We start from the raw sequence: 9391 nt of genomic DNA, 5'->3' as shown, positions 1-9391 counted from the left end.
AGCCTGGGCTACAGAATGAGACTCCCTCTCAAAAAAAAAAAAAAAAAAAGAAAGAAAGAAAAGAAAATACGAGGCAACAAATCATCATGCAATAAAGCAGAAATCACTATAGTTCTATGTGTAACTTTGGCCACTTTACCCCCCACAGGTTTTTAAAAAACAAAAAATCCTATAGAATTTTAAAAATTTTCCTTGATTGATTTTAAAAGTATTTTCTTGGTAGAATATTTAAAATATATAGAAAGGTCCAAAAGAAAAAATTTCCTAGAATTTCACCCTATATTTCAATGTATTTGCTTAGGACTTTCTTTTCCATGCACATCTGAAGGGTGTACTTTTGACATGATTTTTGGGAATACCTGGCTGAGGAATAGTCACAGCTTCTACATGGAAGAGCATGTAAAGGGGTAGTTCAGCAGTAGATCACAGCTGCCCCTGGGTGCCTTAGTGGTCTTTATTGATTAAAAGAAAACAATCCTAAATGGTTTAGGCATTCCTCTAAAGATGCACTAAAACATGACTCAAGTTTTTGGCAATAAAAATATCATAATGCCAAAAATACCCCATTATTTTATTTACAGGTTTCTTGGAAGAAAAAAATGCATTTTTAATGTAATAGTTCTCATAGTGTCTCAATTGTGTGATAAGCTTAGCTGGAACAGGAGGCTGCCATTTATTAGACTGAGAGGCAGCTTCGTTTCCTGGTTAAAGGCAGGGTGCCCCTGTCTTGATGGCTCAGCTCTGCAACTTACTCTCTGTAACTTATCAGCTGGTGATAGCATGAATTCTTATCTTCTCTGTCTTCATAATTCTCTTAGCAAGAAGCTGGGTGAATCAATGCTAACAGCCACTACTAGCCAAATGCCTGACAGCGTTTTCTCCTTTCAGAATCCTCCCAGGCTTCCCCAACCTGCACCCACCCTCCCAGGAGTAAAATTAATTTTTTCATTTTTTGTATTCTCATAGAGTATGTACTCAAGTCTATCACAATATTTATTGAAATGTGTACTCTATTTGTTAAATGTTCATCATCTCTCACTTCCCTCTTGCCAATACTGTAAGCCTGTGAGCTTATTACGTATGGAGACTTAAAAAAAATCTTTCTGTCATCAGAGCCTCGCCCAGGCCTAGTGGGTACTTAATACAAATGCCCGTCAGATACATAAATATTGTACTCTGAAACTGATTTTCAAACCTCAATGTGTAGCCTCCTATTTATTTCTACTACATTTTACCTTTTGGGCCTCAACATCCCAGTGGTGTTTAATTTTACTTGGTTGGAAGATACAACCCAAAAAAATCAAAAGAAGACATAACAACACTGTGCATCAGCAGAACGCATCGATACAACTTACTTGAAGGAGGTGCAGTGGAATTCACAAAAGCAATAATGGCCAAATAACGAGGAATATGTTACTTATTATTACACCGTATTCATGTTTCAGACATGAGCGAACTGAGGCTCAGAAATTGCATGATGAAGGGCAACACAGATTTACTGGCAGAAATAAGACTTCAACATGTTATACAGGGGAGATGATAGCTGTCCTTGAAATGCAGTGGTACGTATGGGATGTTAGCCAAGGCAGCCCTGGTGGAGGAGGTGTCTCTATCTGAGCCCTGTAGGGAATGGACTAGAGAATAGAGATTCCAGGGTAGAGAGCCATAGACACTGAGGACGTCACGGTGCAAGCACCAAAACAGAGTAAGACACGCCAGGGTGACCGGATGTGCGGCAGAGTAGCACACAGTCATTCTGCCCGTGTAACTTGTAATTCCTTTTCCTCCAAAAGGCAGCAACTAGCTCATGTGTCAGGGCAGCTTGTCATTTTACTCACTTTTCCTGCAAAACCTATTGCCTTCTTCGTTTGCCTCCAAATTCAGAGGGACCAGAATACAGTTTGAAGGAATAATAGATATAAAAAACAGTCGAGAAAGAAATAGGGCTGTCCATAGATCCTATGGTCTGATTTTAATAACTCATAATCCCCTTAAAATACTAACTCATAATCCAGTTAATGTGCAGAAACACGAAGCATTACTTAAACTATTTTTAAAAGATCTGGGAAAATATTACACATTAATTATTTACTTTGAAGGTATTTAGCATACTAGATATGATAGAAACTCTTGACTTTTTCAATGAGAGAGAGTATGGGAAGATAAAGGCTTTATTAAGAGTGTAACAATACTCATTATCAGAACAGTGTCAAAGTTAGTATAATAAAAGGAATTTGGAGGAATTGAATATTATAAATGAAAAAACTTTTAAGGCTTGTGTTCGAGAATTGTGCATGCTGTGTGTTTTTGGCATGCTTTAAATTCTTAAGCCAAGTCTGCTGTAAAAATTCTGCAAACTTGTTAAGCCTTTTGCATCCCTAATCAGTTTCTAAGTGTTATCAACTAATAAAATACATTCCATAACAAACATTTGGTAAATATTTAGCATAATTATTGAATTGTACTTACCTCAAGGTTTTATATTCTTTTTCTTCCACTTCTAAAAAAGCATGCTATAGATTTCAGTAGAAGTTGGCAGTCACACAGATGTTGAAGTGTGAATTTTGGATGTTTGCAGGTTGTAAATATGTGGAATTTTGATCGTGAATGGGAATTTAACATTACAACCTTACATGGTTGGAAAGATTCTGCAATAGCAACAATTTCACATTTGCATAAACAGCTTTATTATAGTTGGAGTAATATATAGAAAGAACACAAATTACTCTGACCAGAGTTAAACCTATAAAGCAATCACATTTGAATGAGGATTTTACTTAAAATCATAGACTCATCAACTCCAAAGTGTTTTTATCTTTCACATGAGACAAATTTAGCCTGTTATGAATAAAATCCCTTAATATCTGCATTTTCTGGCTGGCATATGTATACTGCCTCAGTGGAACTTTAAAATAAAATCATACATATGAAAAAATTAAAAAGAGGCAAACAACTAAAGTATTAGACCAAAAAAAATCTAGTTTTTTACATCAAATAGTAAAATAATTGTCAAAAGTGTTTGCTTTAATTGAATTTTAAACCCTAGAATCTTTTTCGGCTCTCGATTTCACTGTAAGAGTGAGAGAGTATAGAAACAACTAGAACCTTTTGAAATCTACCCTTCTCTTACCTTTTGTCGATGTTAGTACCATCTCTGTCACTTTGTTCAGTGGAGGTATAGTTTTGATCATGCAATTTTACAGATATTTTGTTAAAAGATTCAGGAAGTTAGGTATCTACATTCCAAATGCAGCAAATTACAAGGTGTTCTTGATTAATCAGAATGCTTTATGACACATCTTTTCAAGCCTCGGGTTGAAAAAATTTGTATGTACCCATCAAAGGTGTGATATTCAATTGAAGAATTATGCAAGTTAGTTCTGCATTTCAGATAAATGTTGGATTAATTATTTGGCTCCTAGGAAACTTCACTCAGGCATGTCTTAGTTGCATACTGTTTGAAAATAAAAAGCAATTAAACGGAGAAATACAAATATAGTATTGCATGATATTGGTATTTTTATTGTAACTCTAAGTCAGTTTTATATAGCAAAACTCCAGACTTCAGTTGAGGAAGACTTTATAGTTTTTAACTGGTTATTAACTCCATCTCTTAAAAATATTAATTTGTAAATTTGAAGGGAATGAAACAAAATTGTCTAATCATTTGAAAGTTGGTAAGACTATTTAAAAGAAAAGCACTCATATACAGAATGTTATTTCTCTAGTCTCATTCACATTGATGTTAACTTGTCAAGGCTATTCTCATTTCTATATATTTTACCCACTCTTAAAACACTGAATAGAGTTTTGCTGCCTTAAATTCAGAAGCAGAGTGTTAATTCAGGATAGAGAGCAGTAGAAATGTGAAAGTCTTTGTATTTCTCTCCTGACAAATCAATGGCTTGTACAGATACAAGGGAAATAAATGCATTTTACCAGTTAGAGTTCTTTTTTAAAAAAAGGGATGAGGAAAGATGAAGGGAATACTACTAATACTTTTGCAAACATTAGCTGGAGATTGGAGTATATCTCAGCTGATTTTAGTCTTTAAATTTGAAAACTAAATGAAAGCTGCAATTTAATAATAATAGGTAGCATTTATGGAAAGGTTTCTGTAGGTTCGCACTTCTTTCCACCTATAATCTCATCAGATTTTTATGCACAACCCTATGAAGAAGGAACAAATATTACCCCCATTTTACAGGTTGGTTAACCTGGGAAGAGATAAGTTATGGAAGCTGTCAATGGTTATACTGCAAGCATTTTGATCCCAGGCAGGCTGCCTCTAGATTACACACTCCATTTGCTTGCCCTTCTGTAGCTGAAATCTGTATGACTGCATCTTGTTTTCAGCCCCAAGCAAAGGGCATGACAAGTAATTTTGAACATCGTTCATTTCTTGTAGATGATCTGAAAAGAAAGATAAGGGAAAAGAAAGAATTTAACATCACGTGGGATTCCAGTATCCAGTGACAATGATGGTGCACCTTTTGCAGTGTGTATTTCAAGGTTTTCAATACTTAGGGACATACCTACACATTTGCGTATGTTTGTCGACCCCTTAGCTTTTCTCAGGAGAATAACACTCATTGACCAATCAATCAATCAAACCTTGTTGCTTCTCACTCTGGAGTGTACTACATAAAGAAGCCCAGATAAGAAGCAAATCAAGGGTGCAAATGTCTGCACGTGAGTGTGTGTGCGTGCGTGTGTGTGTGTGTGCGTGCGTGTGTGTTTCGCCCAACTGTTGCTTGGTACCCTAGAGTGTACTACATAGAATTGCCCTGATAAGAAGCAGCTCAATAGCAAACCAAAGTCTGCAAATGTCTGCCTTTGTGTGTGTGTGTGTGTGTGTGTGTGTGGTGTGTGTGTCCAAATTGTTGCTGATCTTCTTTGTCCACACTAATGTAATATTCGAGACACTTCTTTCTCCACGAGCTGTTACAGGGCAGTCTCATGACTCCATTTTATTAATGGTTGCTTTAGGGGTTGACTGCTTAGATCCTGGAGATATTCTCAAGGGCTTTCCAAATAAATTTTTGGATGCCAAGTAACACACATTTAACCCAGATGATCTTAAATATACTTTCCAAAATTTGTTCTGACCCCTGCCTGCTCCTGCCTCTTTCTCTTACTATGGCGCTTCTTAGGACTTCTCACCACTGATTTCCAGTTAGCTGCCTTCCAGCTACGTTGTGGGATTGCCTTTTCTGGCCTTCCTGAGATTGGGTGACTGATTCTAGGCAACGAGGTGCAACATTCAATCACTGGTACAAGACACTCTAGAGGACTGTGGCTCCCACAAATTTGAGTCAGGTGTGTAATTTTAAAGTTTCTAGTAGCACATTAAAAATGTTAAAGAAACAGGTGAGATTCATTTTAATAATATATCTTCTTTAACGTAAGATATTTAAAATATAATTTCAACATGAAATTCATATAAAATTATCGAGATATTTTATATTCTTTTTTAATTACTATTTTTATTTGGACAAAGTCTTTGCAATCAGGTATATATTTAGCACTTATAGCAATATCAATTCACCCAAGCCCCATTTCAAGTACTCAGTAGCAACACGGAGCAAGTGGCTACTAAGTTGGAGAGGCCAGCTCTGGAGTGCTCTTTGATTCTGCTGCAGTGTAGCCAAGTTTGAGGTGGTGGCTTCAGAACTCCCTACTGCCAAGAAGGACCTGGGACACGATGAGCTCTAAACATTGGTTGTTATAAGTCTTTAAAAAAGTTTTGTGTTTTTGTTATATTACAGCGTACTCTACCCTATCCTGCCTGATCTTTCTTTCTTTCTTCAAAATTGGACCACGCACTGTCTAATGTTTCTCACCTGTTTTTGCATCTAACACTTTTAAAATATCCTTCTATTTGTTATACATTCCTCTCCATCACAGCATCTTTTCTATCAGCTACATAACATTGCATGGTATGCGAATGTCATAGTGGATTTAACCAATTGCTCCACTGTTGCACACTTAGAAATTGTTCCCATTTACTCAGTTTCATGATGCTGTAATATTTCTCTTTATAGTTAAGTCGTAGGGTACAATAATAATTATGATAATTTTTTTTTTTACCAAAAATTCCAAGAAATCAAGTGGTTGGGATAAAGGCACAGCACTTTCTATAGTGTATGATAGTTATTACTGGTTGTTTCTTGAGAAAGTATCAATGTATTCATTTACCACCTGATGTATGGCACAGAGTATTCGTATGTCTATTATTTAAATTAAATACTTTTTCGTATGTGAGTTAGACAATCGTATTTATTATTTTGCTAATTGCTTGTTCATTCCAACTGTCTTTTCTTACTGACTTGTTTGCCTTTCTTATTGATTTGTAATAATTCTGCCTGTGTGTATGCTATTAAACTTTTGCTGTCATAAGTATGTGCTCTTCATTTGTCATTTTTTCATTTTTGAGATTTAATTAAAAAGAATACACGACTGTATACGACTTGGAACATGCTTTTAGATATAACTTGTTTTTAAAAATGAAAATTTTGATTCTTCAGAAGTAAATGTGGATGCAAAAGCATTGGTGATTGCATGTCAAATATTCAATTTTATTTAAAAATACAGTACAAATAAAGACTACTCCGCTTAGGTCCAAACTAAAGCATTACTGAACATTTTTAGTTAATCATTACATGTTCTTTCATCTTCTTAGAAAGCTACCTGTGAAATCGTCCTGCATTACAGAACAGGATATGCATTATACATCCTAAATGATACATCCTATATTTTTTCATATGAAATACCTTCTCTAAGTTGTGCATTTGCTTTCCACACGGAAAACGTGTAACACCCAATCAATATTTCTAGAAGAATTTTAGACTAACTCAAACTAAGTATGTGTTATGGTTTGTTACACCAACATTACTTCTGATGATAATTTAAATTAAAAAATGAGAGTTAATTCTCCTTTTCCACTTGGCCATTTTGGTCCAGTGACTCATGAATTCTTTCTAAAAGATTCCCTTGGTTGTAATTTGCTTGGTGGTCCCTGATTCTTGTTATCATTCTATGCTTGCAACAACTGCCTGTTGTTTCTGGGAAAGTGTATTGTGAACTACAAGCTTGTGCTAGTTCTTACCACTTGTATGTCATTCTTAACACACACAAGATGATTTGCATTCATTTGTAATCATTGTTCTTTGCAAAATACTGGTAAGAGAGTTATTATAATAACCACCATTTGGCCCATGGGGAAACTGAGACCCAGAAAGGTTAAGTGACTTACCCAAAGGCATACAGTGAATTGATAGCAGAGCTGGAATTGCAGGCGAGCACTCTTGGAGGTTGCCTATTGTTCAGCAAATTCAGCAACAAGGCCTCTTGGCGCTGTGTTCTTTCTTCCAAGCATCACATTTTCTTATTCCTTCACTCCACAATTCTTTAAGAACACGTGACGTGCTCATAATACAAGGTTAGAATAATAGTATCTTTTCTTCTATTTTTTCCTTCTCTTGCTTAAACGTATTAATCCAACAACTTGGAAATAGGTCGGTAACAGAGAAATCATTCACGCTTTTTACATGGAAAACAATTGAATGGCATCATTGAAGAATCCAAAAATGTATCTTGTCTTTTCCCTTAGGGGATGGGAAATGCACTCAAGTGAAAAGGAAAACTATGTACTTTTGTACACTCACTTATGTTTACATAATAGGTGGTGAAGAAGAAATATTAATAGTATCACAAATAACCGCTGTGATTTCAAAGTCTTTGTAATTGTTCAGAGTGACTAAACAGTGTCAGTCTGTAGGGATATTAATTCCAAGTGATCCTTCGAATTTATTTTGGCAGTACAATTTTTTTAACCACTCCAGGTATTATAAAACTGTTAAATAGTATGAAATTATATTAATTAAACTGTTGAAATAACAGGTTATTAGTGGAAAAGGATTTTCCTGCTTTAAATAATCAAAGAACAGAATGAATTATCCTTTGCAATATTTTCTTAAAGTACAGACTAGTATTGTTTTCAAGATAAGATTTTGGGGGCAGTTTGGGAATTTTGCATGTTTGTATGTTTCTATATTGGTTTGTGGATGTCAAAATCAATACTGTATTCAGAAAGAATAATATACTATGACCTAGAAATTCCTATCTCCTCCTTCTCCCATGCGTCCATTTTCCATTTTAATAAAATTTTTGTTTGTCTATTTAGAATACTGTTTGTATCTAGTTTCCCTACATTTTAAAATATACTTTTAGCTTTTCTTTTATGTAAATTATTAAAAAATGTGACTTTAATAGGGATCTTTGGAAAGAATATGAAATATATGAACAGAATTATTGTTCAACTTAATTTAGGGCCTGAATTTAGAACATATACCATGTTCTTTTTGCCTCCAAATGGTTTGTTAGTAACCCCCTGCTCCAAGAAGTTATCTTATCCACCCTCAGGAAGCAAGTCACGTGTATTAAAACGCAATCAGATTAAGAGAGAAGCCTAATCCGACTTACCTTAGAAGTAAGTTTTCTTTCTCCAGCTTTCAGGAATAACACTTCAATACGTATTTATCTAATTTTTTGGTTTTGTATAAAGAGTATTTAGTCACATTGCTTCCTGGAGAGGCTACTCATATCTGCATTTTCTTTCTCCTTATTCCACGGTGTGCTTCCTACCTCAGGAAAATTGGAGATAAGAAGAACTCACCCTCTTTTAGGCAACTGTAAACTTCAGATTTCAGAGAATAATAAAAAAGGAAAATCAATCAAACAAACAAAATATCCTTCAGATTACTCCTAAGCAAGTGGCTCATGCCTTTTATATGAAAGTATAACCGTTCTCTCTCCCATCATCTCCTCTCTGCCTCTCTAGCCACCCCTTTGGATTATTTACAGTTCCCCCTTCTCTACCCACCCCACCAGTTTTGTTTGTTTGTTTGTTTTTTGTGGCTACCTCCTCTCTACACAACAAAGGAGGAAGCCTAAAAGACGTTGTCACTTGGGGGCAGGGGTGTTCCACCATCTCTGGGAGGGTGGGGGGAATCAGTTTGAACAAGTAACATTACTGGCCTGTGTATTCTCTGCTTACTCCCTGTCACTGAGGGTGGGGACCAGCCAACCACCTTAACTCTTGTACCTTGTACCTTGGAACTGTGGAAATCAAACTGTCCATCCACAGTGGGGTGGGGGAGACCAGGAAGGCAGGCTTTACAAACACTGGCTTTCTCTCTCTCTTCTCTTTTCTTTCTTTCTTTCTTTTTTTTTTTTTTTTTTTTGAGACAGAGTCTCACTCCGTCACCAGGTGCCAGGCTGGAGTGCAGTGGCGTGACCTCAGCTCACTGCAACCTCCACCTCCCGGGTTCAAGCAATTCTCCTGCCTCAGCCTCCAGAGTAGCTAGGACTACAGGCACACGCCACCATC

At 36.0% G+C, this 9391-nt stretch overlaps 1 long non-coding RNA gene across 1 annotated transcript; it reads right to left on the bottom strand.

The window, feature by feature from the left end:
• Window positions 1–2663: 2663 nt before the first annotated feature.
• On the bottom strand, window positions 2664–7470 carry LOC116534823. Its single transcript, XR_004261887.1, has 2 exons — window positions 7256–7470; window positions 2664–4413 (listed from the first exon to the last, which is right to left on the bottom strand). It is a non-coding gene; the product is annotated as an uncharacterized LOC116534823 (long non-coding RNA).
• Window positions 7471–9391: the final 1921 nt, after the last annotated feature.

The sequence above is a fragment of the Sapajus apella genome, unplaced genomic scaffold, assembly GCF_009761245.1.
Source record: "Sapajus apella isolate SASKATOON/1434 unplaced genomic scaffold, GSC_monkey_1.0 scaffold89, whole genome shotgun sequence".
Classification (NCBI taxonomy): domain Eukaryota; kingdom Metazoa; phylum Chordata; class Mammalia; order Primates; family Cebidae; genus Sapajus; species Sapajus apella.
The sequence above is the reverse complement of the archived record's forward strand: the minus strand, read 5'-3'. Positions and strand labels throughout refer to the sequence as shown.